Source organism: Lynx canadensis, chromosome X (assembly GCF_007474595.2).
Source record: "Lynx canadensis isolate LIC74 chromosome X, mLynCan4.pri.v2, whole genome shotgun sequence".
Taxonomy (NCBI): domain Eukaryota; kingdom Metazoa; phylum Chordata; class Mammalia; order Carnivora; family Felidae; genus Lynx; species Lynx canadensis.
Genome location: NC_044321.2, coordinates 2,091,075 through 2,113,715, shown reverse-complemented (window position 1 = coordinate 2,113,715; position 22,641 = coordinate 2,091,075).

Genomic DNA, 22,641 nt, shown 5'->3' with positions numbered 1-22,641 from the left:
GTCGGGCTCTGTGCTGACAGCTCGGAGCCTGGAGCCTGCTTCTGATTCTGTGTCTCCCCCTCTCTCTGCCCGTGTCCTGCTCATGCTCTGTGTCTCTCTCCAAAAAATAAAAAAACAAAACACATACCCAAATAAAAGCACCTGGAACAGGTAAGGAGAAAAAGGCAAGATGATACTTGTAGAGTCTGTTAATTCAGCAGCTCAGTCATCCAGGAATGTTGATGAGCTTCTTGGTGATACTCTGGCCTGTGTCGTTGAAATTCTCTCGCCCTCAAAGTGGCTGCAGTGGCTCCAGCATCACATATCCTTCCATGCAATGTTCCAAACCAGGACGCGGTAGAGCCTCTGATATCACATCTTCGTTCTACCCTGAGATTCCCAGGTCATACCTCCGAGGCCTCAATGACCAGAATGGGCTCCATCCTCGAAACTGAAAATGAGGTGTCAGGTGAGCGTGTGGTATTCACATACGCTAAAATGGGGTGCTGAATGGGATTCCACAATGGGATAAGGCCCTGCAAATACGGAGGAAAGGACACCTATCCTGGGTCCTTCTCTGGAACCTCCATTCTGCTTACTCTGCTAATAATATTACCACTCAACCTTTTCTTCTTTCTTTTTGTTTAAGTTTGTTTATTTTTGAGAGAGCGAGCCCTCACAGGGAAGGTGCAGGGACAGAGGGAGAGAGAGAACCCCAAGCAGACTCCGCAGTGCCAGCCCAGACCCCGATGCGGGGCTGGAACTCGAGAACGGTGAGATCCTGACCTGGGCCGAGATCAAGAGTCAGACGCTCAACCAACTGAGCCACCCAGGCGCCCCTCAACCTTTGTTTCAATTTGCGTTGGCTTTGAATTTTTTTTCATGTCTTAATTTTACCATTTTCCTTTAAAGAAATCACAGCGTGTCATTTAAAAACCATGCAAATTTGTTTTACGTTTATCACCTTACCTGACAGTGTCTTTTGACAGGAAAATTTGTCTTCTGTGTATTTATCTGGATAGTGGAGACTGAATACTTGATTTTGTTTTGTTTTTCATCTTTTCTTTACGTGTCTGGTTTTTAGGTTTGGCTATTGTTTCTTCTTTAGTAATAATTTTTAGCATGGTCGAATTATATTCACACCTTGCTTCCCACCCACATTTCCCCTTTAATTTGGAAGCAGGGCTAATGTGTTTTGTTTTGTTTTGTTTTCCTAACGATGAATACATGAGTCAAGTTAAAGCAGAAAATACAATGATACCCAATGAAAAGTAAGTCCTACTCCTGTGGTTGACCCCCAGGGCTCCCCCTAAGAATGAATCACTTGGAAAACGTCCTTGGTCATCTATTCACATATTATGTCCCATTCTTCACAATATATTTCAATTTTGTCCTTGAAATGCCTATGCCCATATTAAGTCTTTCTATATCATTAAATACAAATCCCCCTCATTTTTTTTTTGAAGGCCTGCATCTTATTCTGTAAAATTTACTTAACCTCCTTGTGGAGAAATTGGACTTATCACAACCTGTGAGTCCTTCAACCCATGCTACGTTATCTTTACACTAATGTTTTGGGGCACGTGTGAACACATGTTCTTTGGGTGAATTCTGACCATTGGGATCACAGGGACAATGATGGTGTGATTTTATTTATTTTTATTTTAATTGTTTTTTTAATGTTTATTTTCGACAGAGAGAGAGAGAGAGAGAGAGAGAGCGAGCGAGCATGAGCGGAGGAGGGTCAGAGAGAGAGGGAGACACAGAATGTGAAGCAGGCTCCAGGCTCCGAGCTGTCAGCACAGAGCCTGACGCGGGGCTCGAACTCACAGACTGTGAGATCATGACTTGAGACGAAGTCGGACGCTCAACCGACTGAGCCACCCAGGCGCCCCAATGATGGTGTAATTTTAATCTTGCAAATCTTGTGGGAGTGTCCCCTAAAGGGGTTGACTAAATGAACCCTGTCATCCAAAAATGTAAGAAGAGTTTTTTTTTTTAATTTCCCTAAGCTTTTCACCAGCATGTTGTAACACTTTTCTTTGATAAAAGTTGATAATCTCGTATGTGTGGTTTACTATTTACATCTGTCTTACGTGTAGGGTGGAATATCTCCCTGATTAAAAGCCATCTTGGGGTACGCTTTTAAATGTAGCTAGTGGTTTAATTTTTAAGTCAAACATTTATAAACTGTATGAGTCGATTAGCTCTTCAAAAATATTAACTGTGGGGGGGGCGCCTGGGTGGCGCAGTCGGTTGGGCGTCCGACTTCGGCTCAGGTCATGATCTCGCGAGATCTCCTGTGATCTCGCGTGAGTTTGAGCCCCGCGTCGGCTCTGGGCTGATGGCTCGGAGCCTGGAGCCTGTTTCGGATTCTGTGTCTCCCTCTCTCTCTGACCCTCCCCCATTCATGCTCTGTCTTTCTCTGTCTCAAAAATAAATAAACGTTAAAAAAAATTTAAAAAAAATATTAACTGTGTACCTTTGTGTGTATGTGTGTGTGTGTGTGTGTGTGTGTGTGTGTGTGTGGAATTATATATACATTTTTAATAATTTATTGTTTAATTTACATCCAAATTACTTAGCATATAGTGCAACGCTGATTTCAGGAGTAGATTCCTTAGTGCCCCTTATCCATTTAGCCCACCCCCCCTCCAACAACCCCTCTAGTAACCCTCAGTTTGTTCTCTATGAGTCTCTTTTGTTTTTTCCCCCTCCCTGTTTTTATATAATTTTTCCCTTCCCTTATGTTCATCTGTTTTGTCTCTTAAAGTCCTCAGATGAGTGAAGTCATATGATTTTTGTCTTTCTCTGACTAATTTCACCTAGCATAATACCCTCCCGTTCCACCCACGTCCTTGCAAATGGCAAGATTTCATTCTTTTTGATTGCCGAGGAATATTCCGTTGTATATATACACCACATCTTCTTTATCCATCGTTGGCCATTTGGGCTCTTTCCATACGTTGGCTATTGTGGATAGCGCTGCTGTAAACACTGGGGTGCATGTGCCCCTCCGAAACTGTGTACTTTTTCCAAGGTTTTTGATTGGAGTGGGCATTTTGCATTGCTTTTAAGTATGCACATCCATAGTCTATTACAATCGTAGTTTGTACCGTCCTGAAATAGTTTGAAAGGTATTCTTCTAAAGTTCAGTTTCTCCTTAGGAATGTGGATTTGGGGATCAAAGATTCTTTCTTCACACACATTAGAGGTTCTAGTCACCTGAAATGTGTGCACTGAGTCTGTATCTTACCCCTGTTTCCTTCCTGTGTGTGTGTGTTACGAACTCAGACCTTGTGCATATTTGGAAAGCTGGCTTTCTGCATTGCTGATCTCGGTACCCACATGGAGAAAAGGAACCTTCTAGAGACACTGCATTCTGGGGATAGTGACTGGGGCATATGGACCTGTCAGGGGACTGTATCACGGACGGGTAGGGACACCTTCCCTTGACCCTTGTCAGACTTGATCCCACTGCCTTCAGGCTTGGATTTTCAAATAGGAAATTTTCAAATAGGAAAATTTCTGTCTGAACACAGGTCTCCTTCCTACGAAGCAAACGCACTTCCCTTGTGCCAAATGCTGAAACGTGCTCTTTCTCTCTGGAATTTTCACCTTGCTACGTCTGTTTTTTGGTCATGGTGTACAATCCTTTTTCTATGTGGCTGAATTTAACTTGCAAATGGTATTGAGGATGTCTGTGGACGTGTTCTTAAGGGATGTCGCTTCTGGTTTTCTTGTGGTGCCCTGGCCTCGTTAACGTTACCACCACAGTGTCCTCAGGGAACCTGTCGACAAGAGTTGCCTCTTTTCATTATGGACACGTTCAGACCTTAGTGTATTAATTCTTCTAAAATTTGTATTAATTCTTGTAAAACGTGTGGCGCCTGGGTGGCTCAGTCGGTTGAGTGGCCGACTTCAGCTCAGGTCACGATCTCGCGGTCCGTGAGTTTGGGCCCCGCGTCGGGCTCTGGGCTGATGGCTCAGAGCCTGGAGCCTGCTTCGGATTCTGTGTGTCCCTCTCTCTCTGCCCCTCCCCCGTTCATGCTCTGTCTCTCTTTGTCTCAAAAATAAATAAACGTTAAAAACAAATTCTTCTAAAATGTTTGGTGGAATTCACCAATGAAGCCATCTACACTGGACTTTTTGTGGGAAGTGTGTGTGTTTGAGTGTAATCACTAAATCTCATAATAATAATTATTATATTACAATCTCATAATATGAGATTCAGTTAGTAATTATTAGGAATAATATTAGTAGTAGTAATTGTATTATTATTATTTAGTAATTTGAGTCATTTTTGCGTCACGTTAACTAAAAACGTGTCAATTTGTTGATCTTTACCAAAAAACCTCTTTCATCCCACTGATTCCCCTGTGCGGTTTTTCAATACTCTTTTCACCTATTCACACCTTAATATTTACAATTTCTTACCATCCGCTTGGGTGTAGTTTGCTCCTCTCCATTTAGATCTTAAGGTGAATAGTGACATTGTACCATTTTGAGATTGTCTTCTCTTTCAGGGTACGTTTTTATATTAATAAGTGGCCCACTAAGCACTGGTCTAGATGCTGCCAATATATTTTTGGAATGTGTAGGATTTGATGTTGGCATCTGGTGTCGTAATGCGGTTTTCGTGTTCATTGGTCTCGAATTCTTTTCCCATTTCCCTTCTGATTTCTCCCTTGGCCGCTTGTTCATTTATGAGCGCACCGTTTGATTTCCAGATGCCCGTAAGGCTACACCAGTTCACTCCCATCTGCTCGATGTCAGTCCGTCCACATTGACTGAGGTGCCTTGTAGGACTTCCTCACGTCTAACCGACAACATGCCCCATGTGTGTTTGGGAAATATGCGTGTGTGGAACGAGGCTGTGTCACGGGGCAAGCTTTCCACTGAGTCCGACTGTGAGAAGAGAAACACACTGTAAGTGGTGGATATCCAGGCAGCATCTAGGTGGGACGTTCTCACCCTTCCAAGGAGATGTGTTGCCTGCAGACCCGTGGGGTCCGCTGGTTCCTGTGAAGCTGGGGGAAGGGGATGGACCCACCTACCACCCTTCAGGGTTCTTGCTCTTCCCAAGATTCACCTGTTGTTCTAGAACACGCCCTCTGCTGATGCTGCAAACTTTTGCTTAATTAAGAGTCTTGAGGCTTTTAAAAAAAATTTAAAGGTCTTTATTTTTAAGAGAGAGAAACACAGAACACAAACAGGGGAGAGGCAGAGAGAGAGGGAGACACAGACTCCGAAGCAGGCTCCAGGCTCCGAGCCATCAGCACAGAGCCCGATGCGGGGCTCGGACCCACGAACTGTGAGATCACGACCTGAGCCGAGGTTGGATACTTAACCGACTGAGCCACCCCGGTGCCCCCAGTCTTGAGGCTTTTAATTCTGACAAGCAGGTGTCCTCAGTGCTTTTATGGACGAGCAGATTTTTAGTCTTTATTTCACAATTTCTGAGGCAATCCCTGTTTTCATTTTATTAATGTTTGCTCTTACCTCGACGTACATTGTTCTGATACCTTTCATTAATGGTTTGTGTGTTTTTGTCTCACTTCCTCAGACACCTGCTTGTCTTGTGAATTTTTAGCATTCACAAAAAAGATACGTGTTTATTCTTTTAAGTTCATTTATTTATTTTGAGAGAGAGAGTGAGTGAGCAAGCAGGCGGGGACAGAAAAAGAGGGAGAAAGGATCCCAAGCAGTCTCCACACTGTCAGCGTGGAGCCCAACATGGGGCTCGAACCCACAAACCATGAGATCATGACCTGAGCTGAAACCAAGGGTCGGACGCTTAACCTACTGATCCCCCCAGATGCCCCCACAAGGATACACGTTGAGATGTACGGCTTGTCTTTCCCTCTGCATCCAAGTCAGCGTGCATCCCACAAAGCTTTCACAAAGTCACATTTTAGTTACCGTTAAATCCAAAGTATTTTCTAATTGTCGGTGTTTCTCCATTTTGTCCCGTGGGTTCATTAACTGGGTATGCCATAATTTACGAGCCCGTGGGAGTTTTCCAGCTGTCCATTGGCTCGGTCATCTCTGCTAGTCCCACCGTGATGACTGTACGTGTCCTTGGCATCTTCGGTCTATGCCGCGTGGTGACATTCGTTTTACGACTCAGCATATGGTCAGCGTTGTGCACTTGAAGACGATATGCAACACGTCACTGCCGGCCACGTCACCCTGTAATGCCACTCAGGTGCCATGGGGCTTCATAGGCGCCTTGTCGTTTGCAATGTTTTCCTTCCTATTCTATCAGCTGCTTTGATACACGTGATAAAGTGGTTTGCATCACAAATGTGTCTGTTTCTCCTTTATGATATGTGAAGTTTTGATGTAAATATTTGGAAGCTCTTTTTTTTATTTTAAACTTTTTTTTAAGTTTGTGTAATTTTATTATATATTTTCTAGCACAGAAGGGGAGGAGAGAGAGAGGGAAAGAGAGAGACTCCCAAGTAGGCTTACCACTGTCAGCACGGATCCTAATGTAGGGCTCGACTCACAAACCATGAGATTGTGACTTGAGCTGAAGTCAGACGCTTAACCAACTGAGCCACCCGGGCGTCTTCTATTTTTTTTTTTTTTTCTTGAAGATTTTTAAAAGTAATCTCTACATACAACATGGGGCTCGAACTCACAACCTTGAGATTAAGAGTTGAATGCTTTACCGACTGAGGCAGCCAGGCGCCCCATAAATTCTTAAAATCTCTTTCATTAGTCACCACTGGATTTATAATTTTATGTCTCTAGTTAAATTATGAACTAGCCCACACTGTCTTTTATCATGCTTTCCGTCTTGTGTTTCATTTTGTCTGACGGTAGTATTTCTGCACGAACTTTATTTTGGTTAGTTTTCTCATAACAGTTTTTCCCATGATTAAAATTTTAACTGTTACCTATTTTTGTGTTTAGAGCTAGTCTCATGGACCCTACATATATTGAGATTTTATTTCCATTCAAAATGGAATGTTGGCTATTTAGAATGTTAATATTTATGATAATTAAGGTATATTTACCTTCTGTGATAGATTAAATATTTTTATATTAAGGCATTTCTCCCTTTCCTGTTGCTTTTACAGTGGTTTCTTTTTTCAAATGTTTGTTATTTTTTTTTTAATTTTTTTTTACTGTTTATTTTTTATTTTTGAGACAGAGACAGAGCATGAACAGGGAAGGGGCAGAGAGAGAGAGGAGACACAGAATCTGAAACGGGCTCCAGGCTCTGAGCTGTCAGAACAGAGCCCGATGTGGGGCTCGAACCCACAAACTGTGAGATCATGACCTGAGTTGAAGTCGGATGCTTAACCGACTGAGCCACCCATGCGCCCCTCACATGTTTGTTATTTGTTTTTGAGAGAGAGAGAGAGAGAGAGACAGAGCACAAGAGGGGGAGGGGCAGGGAGAGAGGTAGACTCGAACCCATGAGCCACAAGATCATGACCTGACCCGAAGTCAGATGCTTAACCCACTGAGCCACCCAGATGCCCTCGGTGGTTTACTTTTTTAACTCCACTTTGGCGTTTGTTCTGGAAGATATAAAATGAATGGATGCCTTCAAGTCTTATGGAAGTGAGCGTGTTTACTGTAGTGCCTCATGAAAATGCCATGAAACTATACTTTGTCATCATTTTCCTTCTCTCACCTTCTTTTCTACTGTGTTCATTTGCTTTCTAGTGTGTTCATTTACTGTGTTAACTTCTTTCTCTCACACACACCCAAACATACACTCAGAGATAGATAGATAGATAGATAGATAGATAGATAGATAGATAGATAGATAAGATGGATGGTAGAATGGATGGATGGATGGATGGATGGAAGATAGATAGATAGATAGATAGATAGATAGATAGATAGGATGAATGGTAGAATGGATAGATAGATGATAGATAATGATGGATGGATGGATGGATGGATGGATGGATGGATGGATACATAGATACATAGATGATAGATACGTAGGATGGATGGATGGATGGATGGATGGATGGGAGGATGGATGAGTGGATAGATATATTGGATGGATGGATGGATGGATGGATGGATGGATGGAAGATAGATAGATAGACAGATAGATAGATAGGATGAATGGTAGAATGGATAGATGATAGATAATGATGGATGGATGGATGGATGGATGGATGGATGGATGGATACATAGATACATAGATGATAGATACGTAGGATGGATGGATGGATGGATGGATGGGAGGATGGATGAGTGGATAGATATATTGGGTGGATGGATGGATGGATGGATGGATATAAGGAAGAAAGATAGATATGTTGGATGGATGGATGGATGGATGGATGGATAGATAGATAGGATGAATGGTAGAATGGATAGATAGATAATGATGGACTGACAAATCGATGGATAGATACATAGATGATAGATAGATATGGTTGGATGGATGGTAGGATGGATGGATAGATAGACGATAGATAGGTAGATCTGATACGTGATAGGCAATAGATAGATGATAGATATATTACCAGAAACAAACAAAACATCCCTACAAGAGAGCAGTAATGAAAGGCCGGAGGGAACAGTGTTCATGTTAGATCTGAGCAGCAGATACATCACCAGCCCTGCGTGAAGATGCCACAGCTCTATCTGAATCCCCTGTGCCTTGGCTGTGTTTCTCCTGCCAGGACATCCGGGCTGAGGTGGTCCAGCCTGGGGAGCATCTTCCCTGCAGAAGGGTGAACTTCTCAAAGGCTGTTTCCTCTCGAGAAGCACTGACCCCTCAGGAGCAACCACAGCACACCCAGAGAGAGGACTCACCCATGTTCACGTGTGGGTTCTTGATACATGAATTACGAGTGAACCTTCCCAGTTGGCCCGCCTGGTGTGGAGGAGGCTCCTTCAAGGAGACAGCAGCAGAAAGAGTGGTGAGGGCTCAGGCAGCGTTCTCAGGCAAGGATCCTTACACATCTCTCCTATTTATTTGTGTGTCACCGGGAGTGGCATTGAAAGGATTGCCTTCACATCTTTGCAAGCGCTTTGTGCCTTATGAAAGCAAGTGTTGACTTCAGCTTGCACCCAGGATGCGAAATCTTTGCTGATTTTTTAAAGAAAAACACTTCATCGAGTCGAGGGCTTCTTCAAGAGTCCAGGCAAGTCAGTGAGCACGTTCATCCACCTGCTGACTGCCTCCCTTTGGAGATATGCACACAGCGAGCGGGTCCCAGTGCTCCAGCCTCCGCAGGACATTGCCTGCGTTCACATCATCACATTCCCTGTGGGCAGATCAAGGTTCACCCAAGAGCCTTGAGGTGAAATGAGCACAGTCGCTGCAGAGACTCAGAGACCAAAGTCAGCAGGCATGACCGTCCATCCCATCCCTCACTGCTTCCTTTCCTCCTCCACCAGAGAGGTGAATCTCAGATCCATCCTGGTTCCTGCAGCACAGCTCCCTTCAGAATCAGTGCTTTGTAAACAAAAATAAGACACAGGATTTGCAGCTTGTATAACCGCACAAGGTGCACATCGCTTAACGCTTACGAGGAAAGTATTGGGAGCATAAGGCTGTGTCCACTGAGAAGGCAAATCCCTCTCTGCGCCTTCAGCCACTTCCCATCCCATGGGAGGAATTCGCTTGGGTTCATCTCCTTTGTATTGGCTCTCTCACCGACTGCTAACCTGGGAAACATAACTTTTTACTTGGTTTCTCACTGCCCCAGTGGTTTCTCAAGGACCCGTTGGGTCGAACATCACCAAAAGGTTATGTGTAAGTGCTCACCCCAGAGCCTGTGAATGGGACCTTCTTTGGAAATAGGGTCTTTGAAGATGGAATCAAGATACAATGAGGTCACAGTAGATTACAACAGGCCCAGCATCCAGTGACAGGCGTCCTCGCAAGAGACAGAAGAGGAGACACAGACACAGAGGAGAAGTCGCGTGAAGACGGAGGCAGACATCTGAGGGACGCGGCCACAAGGCAAAGGACACCTGGAGCCCCAGAAGTCGGAAGAGGCAGGAAGGACCCTCCCCTGGAGTCTTGGGATAGAGCACAGCCCTGCCCCACCCGGATCTCAGACTTACGGTCTCCAGAGCTGGGAGGGGACACTGCCCAAACAAGGCATGTCCTTGTGTGCATTGTACTGCAGGTTGTTACTGGGTTGGATTGTGACACCTCAAGAGAGCGCATAAGTCAAAGTCGATACCACAGAAATGCCTACCCTACCAACTCCCTCAGCCCCACCCCACCCACTGATAAAGTCTCCCAGCTGGTGTTGCCTGGCCACTGCTGTTGTCCACCGATTTGGCCTCACACTCAGCCTCTCTCTGTGTCCCTCCTTCCCAATTTCTATCCTTCCTCTGTAGCCAAACCACACGCGTCTGTTTTACATAGCGTTATGGCAGCTTTTGATTTGTTTGTTCCCTCTGCACCCTTTGCTAAGGGCTCTTGGCACACTTAAGATAAACTATGAAACAGGGGCGCCTGGGTGGTGCAGTCGGTTAAGCGTCCGACTTCAGCCAGGTCACGATCTCGCAGTCCGTGAGTTCGAGCCCCGCGTCGGGCTCTGGGCTGATGGCTCGGAGCCTGGAGCCTGTTTCCGATTCTGTGTCTCCCTCTCTCTCTGCCCCTCCCCCGTTCATGCTCTGTCTCTCTCTGTCCCAAAAATAAATAAACGTTGAAAAAAAAAAATTAAAAAAAAAAAAGATAAACTATGAAACAAAAAAAATCCTTTGAAGAAGAGTCTACCATTTCTGGGAATTAAGGTAGCATCGTTCTCCTCAGTGACATTTATAATAACGCATGGCTTAGGAAAAACATTTTTCCTAAATTCTATGGCACCAAATATTTTAGGTTCCCACCCCCTACTCCCCCCTGCAAATCCATCCAGAATTCTGGTCAACTAAAGACTTTGGGCACATCTGATGATGTGACTGATGATCACGTTTTCACATATATACAGGAATGTGTTTCTTTTACAACACAAATGCATTGATAAATGACATCTTTGTGTCTCTTCCATTGTATACACCTGTGGTTCTTATGAAACTATTCGGCTAAATCATCCCAACTTCATGGGTTATCTTACTGATTTTCCTACGCTTTCCTTAAATATTTTCAAATGCTTTCCTTTCTATGTCTGTTATGGTGACTCCTTGGAATTTATTTACTACACCAGCATGGAAGTCTTCATCACTTATTCTACTGAGAAATCCAGCCTCTGTGGGGCCCTAAAGAGCAATTGTTCTTTGTACCAAGATGTCTAGGATGCAATTAGATGTCAGTTAATCTCACGGTTAATAGGCCTGCACTGGTTTTAAGAACAAATCCTCATTAGCGCCATTAAATACCCGCTCTTGTAGGCTCTACGAAGACACACAGACACAGGAGTGGTGTTGGACGCTGTGATTGTGCAATGTGACAATGGTTTCTACCCAGTTTTTCATGGGAAGCCACATCACTTGGGATAAAGACATTTAATTGCCTATTTCTGAGGAAAACAGACTCACCCGTGTATGGAGGCTGAACTCCCTAGGGTTGGACAGACAGTGTTGGCAAAGTAAAATGAGTGCAAAGCACAAGGAAAAAAGAAGACACAATTATGGTTTAATTCTATAAAAGTATTTAGCAGTAATTAAAGGACATCATCTGGGACTAAATGTTAAAACTTAAATAAATAATTGGCAAGCAAGACATCATGTGCCGATTTCACATTGGGGGAATATGAACATCCTTCTAGGGTCTGGCCCAGAATAAAACTTTTTCTTAGTTTCTATGCTAGAAGATGATCCCTGTAGTCCCAATAAGGAGAGATGTGAGCATCTTGTATAACAGAATGCCTGATGTCCTCACCTGTTTGTGTGTTCTCGGATCCAGTCACCCCAGACAAATACCTCATCGCCATCAAATCCTACGTGGAACTTTCGAGAGTCATTTCCACATAAATACCTTTCATCCAGCAAGACACCTTCACAACCGTGTTCTCCGTCAAAATTGTTTAGTTCTCTCCTCCAAACCAGAATGATTTCTAAGCATCAACGTGATGACGACCTCCAGTGTTGAGAGTTATTTTAAATTTAGAGTAAATCCAAAGTATAACGTGAATGCAACAGTGATCAGTTAAAGACTGTTCCTGTAGACAAGCTATGGTGCCCTTGCCCCATCCTTAGAGGATCTGAAACATCATTTTTGTTCCTTCCTGTAGTGATGGGTTTGCACTGAATGGGCAATTCTCATGGCCGCCCTTCCCTGGATTACCCTGCAGTACCACAGAGGCTCTTAAAATATCAGTCTGAGCGGCACAATAAAGCCCAGTGCTGTCATCCCATGGTGTTGGTCTCAGGAAACCAGAGGCATGGAGACCCTGTGGAAAAGATAAGCCAATGCCAAAGACAGTAGGAAAATAGGAAATAGACAATAGGAAAACAGAAGCGGAGCAAAGCATTCATATCAGAGCAATACATTTTCCGTTAGTCACACTGGCTGGAGCAGACACATCCCCCTTATCCTCATGGGTGACGTATTTCAATAAGTTGTAAAGACACTGAAATTGACCTCCTTCCACAATCGGTCCCCACTGATACAAACATTCTTGTTGTGTGCACAGGGGTCCGTGGAGTTGGCGAGATACACACACATTAAAAAAATATTTTTAAATAAACAAATGCACGCTTTGTATGTGGATGTGTGTGTTCTGGAACAGAGAGTGAATTTATGTTTATTTTGTTTATTCATTTATTGATTTATGTTTCATTTTTTTAAAATTTAAATCCAAGTTAGTTAGCATAGAGTATAATATGGGTTTATAGTTCATTTTACTTATTATATAATTATTGCTATATTGGCTTCACACATGAAATTTTGTAGAGAGAAATTGATTTGGGGGAAACCATATTTTCTCCATCATAATCATCCTGCCCTTTCTACCTGGATGCCTGAAAAATTGTATTTTTATGGGGTTTTTTTTCTTGCAAATTTTTATTTAAATTCTGGTTAGTTAACATACAGTGTAAAAATGATTTCGGGGGTAAAATTTAGTGATTTGTCACTTTCATATAACAGCCAGTGCTCATCCCAACAAGCATCCTCCTTAAGGCCCATCACCCATCTAGCCCGGCCCCCACACAACTCCCTCCAGCCACCCTCAGTTTGTTCTCTGTCTTTAAGAGTCTCTTATGGTTTGCCTCCCTCTCTCTGTTTTTATCTTATTTTTCCTTCCCTTCCCCTGTGTTCATCTGTTGTGTTTCTTAAATTCCACATACGAGTGAAATCATGTGATGTTTGTCTTTCTCTGACTTATTTCACTTAGCATAATGAACTTGTTTATTTTTGGAGTAGGAGTCCAAGCTAACTAGAAAGACTTCCTCATGTGTACTTAAAAGCAGATTACTGCATGGGTGAATGCTGAAAGGATTTGGAAATACTGGACCCCAAATCGGAGGCCCCATAGCAGGACGTTACCATGGGACCCTACACAGTCCTGGGATTGCATCACATACAGTGAGGGGGCAGTAACAAGTGATCTCCTATAACATAATGAAAATCAAGAGGGAATTTATATTCTCTTTCTGCAAATACAGTAAAACCTTGGGTTGCTAGTGACTTGTTCTGTGAGGATTCAGCAAGACAAGCAAACATTTCTAATAAATTTTAGCTTGATAAACAACAACATCTTGCCATACGAGTTGTACGTGATGCTGAACGTCACATGGTCACAACTGAGGCCAATGGTTCTTGAAATTCGCTCTGATATACGAGTGCTTTGGATGACAAGCATGTTTCCGGAACGAATGATGCTCGCAAACCAAGGTTTTACCGTAGAGCAAAATAAGACCTTAGTTGTTCTATATGGTATGTCTTCTCCCTCAGAATTGGTGATTTACGATTATGAGTAGCAAGGAGAAGCAACCCAGGAACCTATTTTCAATTATTAAGCAAAGATCTCTACTTTCTCATACAAATACTTTTACACTTGTTCAAGGCTAGGAAACAAGTCTTAATGACCACGCACGTGTAGGAGAGCCCAATCGTCTTACCATTTTATGAATCACTTCATGCCGTTCTTTAGAACATTAGACGTAGAATCACTTAAGCATGTTACCTGATTAAACAAAACCCCCTCTGTAGAATATATTTAAAGCCTTATAAATAAATGTACTAAGCCGTGAGTGTCCTAGCTTGTGTCCGCGGTCTAGGATTTAACATGGAGATACAGATTGGTTTTGCTTTAACATGCTTTGGTCCCCCCTTTTCTGAGCAACTGAGAATCCATTCCCTCCTGAATGTGCCCTTTGGCTGTGACGAAACCTTCCAGAATTTGCTGTCTTCTGTAGCATCTCTTTTGCAAAGGAATGTCCTGTCCTAAGCCAGTTTGGAGCAGAGATTCATGATTTCCCAGTCAGTCATCTCAATCCCCATGGATTTTCTCATCCTTTCCATCTCCCCATCCCCAAGATAAGAGCCTAAACCTGGGATAGACAGATAATCCGTTCTGCTTGCCCTTACATTCCGTATTCTTACAATCTCAGGGTACCCGATGGTCATCAGCTAACCCATTTACTTTGAAGAGCATTGCCATGTGGCGTAGCATGAGTATAGACTGGTAATCCTGAACTAATGTGCCAGACGAGGGAAATTCGCGTATATTCTGACATCTCTGTTCAGCAGATATCCTACCTACTCTGTTAGAGACACGTAAAGCAGACACACGTGGTTATTTGAGGTTCAACCTCTAGACTTGTGTCTAGCTGACATCAGGGGTAGTGTTCGCAGGGTTTCATTTTCCCAGACCAGATCCCATTCTGTCTACAGCACTCGTCCATGACTTTCCTCTCAGCCATGTCCCAACTCCACACCTGATCTTAGAAATAGGACTTTGCATAAGGGAGAAGCTGGAATATGACCCGCCTGTGTTGTTAGTTTCGAAGATCATCATGCCACATTTCCCTTGTATTTGGAGCTTCCCGTTGGCCACAGAGCTCAGGCCATGTGTCACCACTGGAAGGAGGTCGCGGGCCATCCGCCACGATGTCACCAATGGCACCGATGGCTTCCTGCTCGCACTAAGGAAGGGATGCCTGTCCAGGGGTCCAACTCCAGCTTTCCTGGCTTTAAATAACGTCCTCAGAAAATGCAAACTACTTTCTTGCATTTTTAGTGTTTATTTATTTTGAGAAAGAGTGAGTGGGGGAGGGGCATGGACAGAGAGAATCCCAAGCAGGCTCCGCGGTGCCAGTGCAGAGCCCGACTTGGGGCTGGAACCCAGGAACCATGAAATCATGCCCTGAGCCAAAATCAAGAGTCAGATACTTAATCACCTGAGCCACCCAGGCACCCCTGCAAGCACTCTTCAAAGGAAATAAATGTAGGCTCTAAATACAATTGCATTTCTCGTGTGTAGCCACCCTTAATCTTCCCAAAGCCCTCAAATCCTTATTCCGCCCTCGGTTGTCTCAGTCACGTGACATTTACGTGTCCCCTTTGCTCACATGTTATTTTCCTCAAGTTGTAACACAGAGGTTCTTAACTTCAACGCTGCTGGTGTTGAGAGGCTGGATAATTCTTTGCTATGGATGTAGGGGGCTGCCCTGTGCAATGTAGGCTGTTCAACAGCATCCGTGGTCTCTACCCACTGGTTTCCAGAAGCATCCTCTGTTGTAACAACCAAAAATGTCTCCAGACAGTGCCTAATGTCCCCTAGGGTGCCCCCTCATAAGTGTGACCGCTGTAGACAACTAATGGCTCATCCGCAATGCCTCTGTAAGACAGTAGGTATGACAGTGACGGAGACTACATCCTGTTGCATATGAATATACCCGGAGCTGGAGCACAGCCTGTCTTCGTGAAGTCCTCAGTCAATATTTATTACATTAAATTGCCTGAATCCAGTGTTTAAAAATTCCTTGAAATAGTGCAAAAGTTTTCCCTGTCATCACGATCCTCTTTCATGAGATGATGGTTTCTAGAGACAAGGACATTCCGTAGATTGAACCACAGCCAGGAAACTTGGAATCCACATAAATCTTAATTATCATAATATGCAAAGGCAAAAAAAAAAAAAAGGCAACCTGGGAGTGTCATAGGGAGATACAGCGTTCATGTTTACTCCATAACTCAAGGTTTAGGAGCAGAACAGACCAATTATTATCACAGAGATTTATTTTCACATGGAAATTAGTCCATTTCCCTCTGTTATAAACAGCCACCAGTGCATCAAACTTCCAGGTAGTCTCTGGTGTGATATTTCCATGAAGAGAAGGCACAGGTGAGGGCTTCCTGGATCAAATCTCTCTCTTTCTGGGCACTTTGTCACCTCTGAAGGAGGTTGACCGTGGCACGTTCCTCGAACCTGACTCTTTCCCCGTACTTGCTTTCCTACTTTAATCAGCACGATGAGGAAAATGTTGTCATCATAGCACATTCCCCACTGGGAGGGAAACGTCTTTGTTGTTTTTTTTTTTTTTTTTAATTTTTTTTTCAACGTTTATTGATTTTTGGAACAGAGAGAGACAGAGCATGAACGGGGGAAGGGCAGAGAGAGAGGGAGACACAGAATCGGAAGCAGGCTCCAGGCTCTGAGCCGTCAGCCCAGAGCCTGACGCGGGGCTCGAACTCACGGACCGCGAGATCGTGACCTGGCTGAAGTCGGACGCTTAACCGACTGCGCCACCCAGGCGCCCCATGGGAGGGAAACGTCTTTGTGCTCTCTGTAAAGAGAGATCATCTGATCTCCAGCCTTGTGAGTTCAGTGCACCTTGTGACAGATTTCTGTGTGGGCTTCAGGCTGTCCGTTTGGAATTGCAGAAATGGTCAAATCTGGGGAGGGGTTGTTTTCCAGGATGAGAAGAAAACGTCCTGTTTTTTAAAAAAAAAATTAATGTTTATTTATTTTTGAGAGAGAGTGGGGGACCGACAGAGGGACAGGGAGACAGAGAATCCAAACTATGTGGTAGGATTCGTGCTATCAGCATAGAGCCCACCGTGGGGCTCAAACTCATGAACCGTGAGATCATGAGCTGAGCCAGAATCGGACTCTCAACTGAGTAAGCCACACAGGTGCTCCCCAAAAGTCCTCTTTGGAGCATGTTAGATCTGACATGCCGGTAGATGTGAAAAGTGACATGATTGTCAACATCTGGAACTTTTCATAGAAATTGGGGTCCTAAGTGTGTGTGTGTGTGTGTGTGTGTGTGTGTGTGTATGTGTATGTGTTGTATTTTTTCATTGTGCTTCTAAGTGCTTTTCAAAGAGTTTCCTTCTCATTACCAGCTCCTCTTGGAGTTTCTATAAACGTGGTTGGGCCTCCTCCTTCTATAAAATTGTTTAGAAGAATACTCTGCTCGAGAATAAGTCTTGTATAATAAAAGACATTCGAGCACAGCCAGAGTATCCATCCAGCGATAAATGAGTACAAATGCTCATGGTGTAGCTACACAGCATGGAGGTTATTGTACAATAAAGTGTAAGTTGTGCCCCAAAATATCTTAAGTGTGAAAATGTCATGAACCAGAAGCACGGAATGATTTCTGTACTATTTTTTGCAGGGTTTTCCAGAGAAACAGAACAACACAAGGGTTTATTTTATGGAATTGATTTCCTTGATTGTGGACACTGGCAAGTCTGAACGTGTTAGGGCAGGTCAGCAGGCGGGATTTCCATGTTAAGAGGCAAAGTTATTTCTTTGCCAAGAATCATCAGTTGTTGGTCTTAAGGCATTCAACAGATGAGATGAGGCCCACCACGTTGCTAAGGGTGATCCCCCATATACAGAGTCAGCTGAGTGTAGATGGGCACCACTTCTACAAAATATACAGCAACCCCATCTCAGCTCGGGTTGGATCAAATAAATGGCCACCATGGCCTAGCCAAAGCCAGGTTGACACATACAATTGATGGCCACGCTCTATTTATATTAAAAAGAAAGTAAATGTGTATGTGTGTGTGGTGGGGGGGGTAGATACATGTGACACTGAAAATATTTCACTGAAAGTAAGTCATTGCTGCAAAAAGAAAAGGTGTAACGTGTATGGTGTCCTCACTTGGAAGTAAAATCTGTGTTTTTTATAAAACCCAAACACATAAACACACAAACCCAAGAAATCCAATCTGATCTTCTATCACAGAGTAAAGTTGGAGACAGCATCCGCAAGCTCAGGACCTTTCACACACTGGCCTGGAAAGGTGGGCTGGGGCCCCAAATTTGATGTGAGTCAACCTCAAACTACAGAGTTAGGGTCAACCTTTAGGCTTAGAACATCAGCTTCCTTTTACCTTTATATACTTGATGATCTTAAAGTACATTTTTAGGTTAACTTAGTAATGTCATTTTATGTTAAATCTGGTATTTACCAATCAAAAAGAGACTCAAGAGCCTGTATCACTGCAGAAGGCAGCATGCATAGCTGCACATTTTTTTGAGAGCGATTCCATTACCAAGGGACTGAAAAGGATCATAGACTCACACATGCTGTTCGTAGGACTTCTTCCTGAAAAACGAGTCAGAGGCAAGCTGCTTTTATTACGTGACAGGGTCCTCAGCATTATGAGTTTCAAGTTGATGAAAGGAATCTTAATGTTCAGTTATAAATCAATCCATTAAAAGAGTGTTTCCTGTTTCATGATTTGATTTTAAGTGAAAAGGTCTGGGTACAAAACCTCTAATATAATAGAGACCCAATTGTGTGTGTGTGTGTGTGTGTGTGTGTGTGTGTATATATGTAGATAGATACATATATATGTACATCTATCTATATATACATCTATGTATCTATCTATCTATCTATCTTTCTATCTATCTATGGAAAGATGTAACAGTAATAGCAAGGTTGAGGAAAGGGGATGGATGGATAGATGGATGGATGGATAGAGGGAGGGAGGGATGGATGGAGGGGAGAGGATGGATGGATGGATGAATGGATAAATAGATGGATGGAGGTGAAGGATGGATATAGGGGAAGGGTGGATGGACGGATGGGTAGATGGGAAGGATGGACAGATGGAGGAGAGGGATGGATGGATGGAGGGGAAGGATGAATATAGGGGAAGGGTGGATGGGAAGCATGGACGGATGGATTGATGGATGAATGGATGGTAGGGAGGAAGGGATAGATGGATGGAGGGGGGGAGGGAGGAATGGATGGATGGACAGACGGATGGATGGATAGTGGGATGGATGGATGCATGGATAGGTAAATAGATGGATGGAGGGGAAGGATGGATATAGGGGATGGGTGGATGGGAAGGACGGATGGGTGGATGAGAAGGATGGACAGATGTAGGGGAGGGATGAATGGATTGATGGATGGAGGGGAAGGATGGATATAGGGGAAAGGTGGATGGATGGATGGGTGGATGGGAAGGATGGACGGATGGATGGATGGATGGATGGATGGTGGGGAGGAAGGGATAGATGGATGGAGGGGAGGGAGGGATGGATGGGTGGACGGATGGATGGATGGATAGTGGGATGGATGGATGGATGGTTGGATGGAGGAGAGGGAAGGGATGGATGGATTATGAAGGATATGTACATTGGAAAATGGACACAAGAACACCAAAATTCTCATAGAAATTGGATAAATTGGACAAAACTCCCTGTGTCTCCTCTCCATCTCTCTTTTCCTGTGGAACTGATGGGTTAGATTTGCCTCAGTCTCTTAGGCTGATAAAGTCCAGGATCCCAGTGTTGGGCACAGCAGGACGGGTCTGCCAGTTGGGTTGCTATTGTTCTAGATGGCTTGTACCCACTAGCATGGCCTTTATTCTCAGTGTGACACATCCCGGACTTGAGAAGGCATTCTTGCCTCCTCTCTACTTCAATCCCTTCTGATCTTTGAGAAGCTCAGAATCTGGGGTGAGGCCATCTAACTAATGGAAGACAGCTCCTTTATAAATTCCTGTACACAGTCTGGTACCCATTTTTATGGAGGGAGGGTCTATAGAGAAGGGTTCTGCACTCATTGTGGGCTATGGATGGATGAGATTTTCTTTCCCAGAAGAGGCTGGGAAACATTGCATGGTCCGGAACTTCTCTACTTGGGGAAAGACCCCATCTCTCTCTCTGGCTTTGGCTTACCATGATCCTTCTTCCCTTCAACTGCTGAGCTGGAAAGGGGACTGGCATCAATGCCCGAACCCCATCAGCAGCCACAGTGATGTGGAGAAGCAGATACCACTAAGGCTTGTATAAAAAAATCTAATATGCATATTAAAAACCTGTTTTGGGGGGCCTGGGTGGCTCCATTGGTGAAGCATCTGACTCTCGATCTCAGCTCCGGTCATTATCTTGCAGTTCATGGGTTCAAGCCCTGTGTCAGGCTCTCCTGACAGTGCAGAACCTGCTTGGGATTCTCTCTCACACTCTCTCTGCTCCTCCCCTGCTTATACTCTCTCTCCCTCTCTCAAAATGAATACATAAGCTTAAAAAATCTCTTTTAACTCTCTAAATACAAATTTGATTTTGCAGAGGATTGTCTAGAAAACTTCATTTGAATACTGGGTTGGAATACATAAAAATCAAACATTTGTTGTAGGAGGAAAAGGTCATTGTGAACCGAGTTAGAAAACACATTTGGACACTATATTTCCCAGAAGAATAATGAAGAGTTAAGTCTGTTAGTTACAGATAATTAACCAATTACTCATTCTATGATATAGTCTTCCTTATGATTTTCTCACCACCATTTTCTTTTCTGTAGCTTATGTTATTGTAACCATACGGTCTACAATACACAGATACAAAACACGTGTGAATGGACTGTTTATGTGGTCGGTTGTGCTTCCGGTCAAAGGTTGGCTGTTGCTTTTTTTGGGAGGGAGTCAGATGCTCTACATGGGTCTTCAAAGGTGTAGGGCTGGGCGTTGTTCAGGGGTACCTTGTAGTCATACACCCTGGTAAGTCTGTTCCGGAAATGCAGGAGCCCCGTTGGGAGTGGAACGATGAACCCAACTCACATTCACAGTGTGAGGGGTGACACCTTTTTCATGGAGTCGGAGGGACACAGCCTTCCGGTGGGAATGTTGATGTGTCCCTGAGGCCATGGACCAGCTCTGTGCTGGGACAATCCCATCTGCTCATGCTTCAGCCTCTCTGTTGCCCCCACTCTGGCAGGGCCTCAACGTGTCGGAGACAGATCCTCAAGACGATTTAGGTCAATTCCCTCGTAATGGTGATACCTGGACGGGAGTGACACCTACAGTTTTGGGATTGCTTTTCCAGTTTGGTGCCCCTCCTTTACACATTTTTGTGCTTCTTGTCTATTTTTTCTATCTATTTTCATTTCTCATTATTACTGGCAATTACACCCTACGAGTTATTGGTGGATTCTAAATTATAGAATATTAAACGGTCATTAGGGTGTTTTTTGTGGCCAAAATAAATTGGTAAAAAACTAACAGGGAATGTATCTATCAACCCATCAGTACACACACACACACACACACACACACACACACACACATCTTGTGGATAAAGAATCTTGACTTTGACCATTTTTGTGAGAAACAGGTAAGAAGGTAGGCTTCAAAGACAGCTCACCCTGGGAACGTTTTTTGGAACCAGTGGTTGTCTCCTAAAAGCACACAGTTGCTGAGCAAGATAAAAATGCCCCCACTTAGGGACACCTGGGGGACTCAGTCGGTTAACCGTCTGACTTTGGCTCAGGTCATGATCTCACAGTTCATGAGTTCGAGCCCCGCACCGGGCTCTGTGCTGACAGCTGGGAGCCTGGAGCCGGCTTCGCATTCTGCATTTCCCACTGTCTCTGCCCCTCCCCGCTCACACTCTGTCTTTCTCTCTCAAATATAAATAAACATTAAACAAATGTTTTAAGTGCCCCCACTTAGAACACACAGCACTGGAGAACGGACTGAATAATACTCGCGTTGAAGCTTCAGCATTCATAGTAGCCAACTTGAGGGTTCAGTGTGTGCTTTCAAGTATCGTGTATTATCAGGTGCTTACTCACACTGGGTTGCAAAGAAATTAGAAAGAGGAGGTGCTCTAGATGACAACTTAGAGCTTTCTTCAGGGCAATTTAATTATAAAACTGAAGATCCCTCAGACATTGTCTCATAATGAGATAGCGGTATGCAACACGGGAATGAAACAGATCCTATCTTTAAAGGAGATGTGACCTCGTGGCTTTTATTCAGGTGTTCACAGTACGTCTTCCACCAGAAACAGCATTTCAACATAAATAGATGCAGCTTCTGAGGACTAACTTTATTATCAACTGCAAAGAAGGGAACATAATCCCATTTAAAAAGAAAGAAAGCATGTCCCAATCTTGGTGGGACCTTGATTTATTTTTGCTTACCCTTTAGAGATAATACATTGTGATGAAAGAAGTCTTTGAAGGAACGAGAAACAGAAATGAGCTGAATTATTCATTTTTATGAAACCTATTATAGTAGGTTTATAAGACTCCATAGCACTTGGCCGGAATATATCAGAGTAACTCCATTTAAAAATATTTGGACAGAAAGAGATTACACTATTAAGCAACTTGGTAGATAACTTTCCACTCTGTTCTTGGTATGCCGGAGACTGGATGTCATGATTTTCAATGGGGCCTTGGCTGGTGTGAAGGAAAATGAGGCAAACAGATGAAATTCCTCTATTGGGAACCATTGTGTAATTCATTTTGTAAACCATTTGTTTTGTAAGTGGCAACCCCAGTTTTGAGTCCTC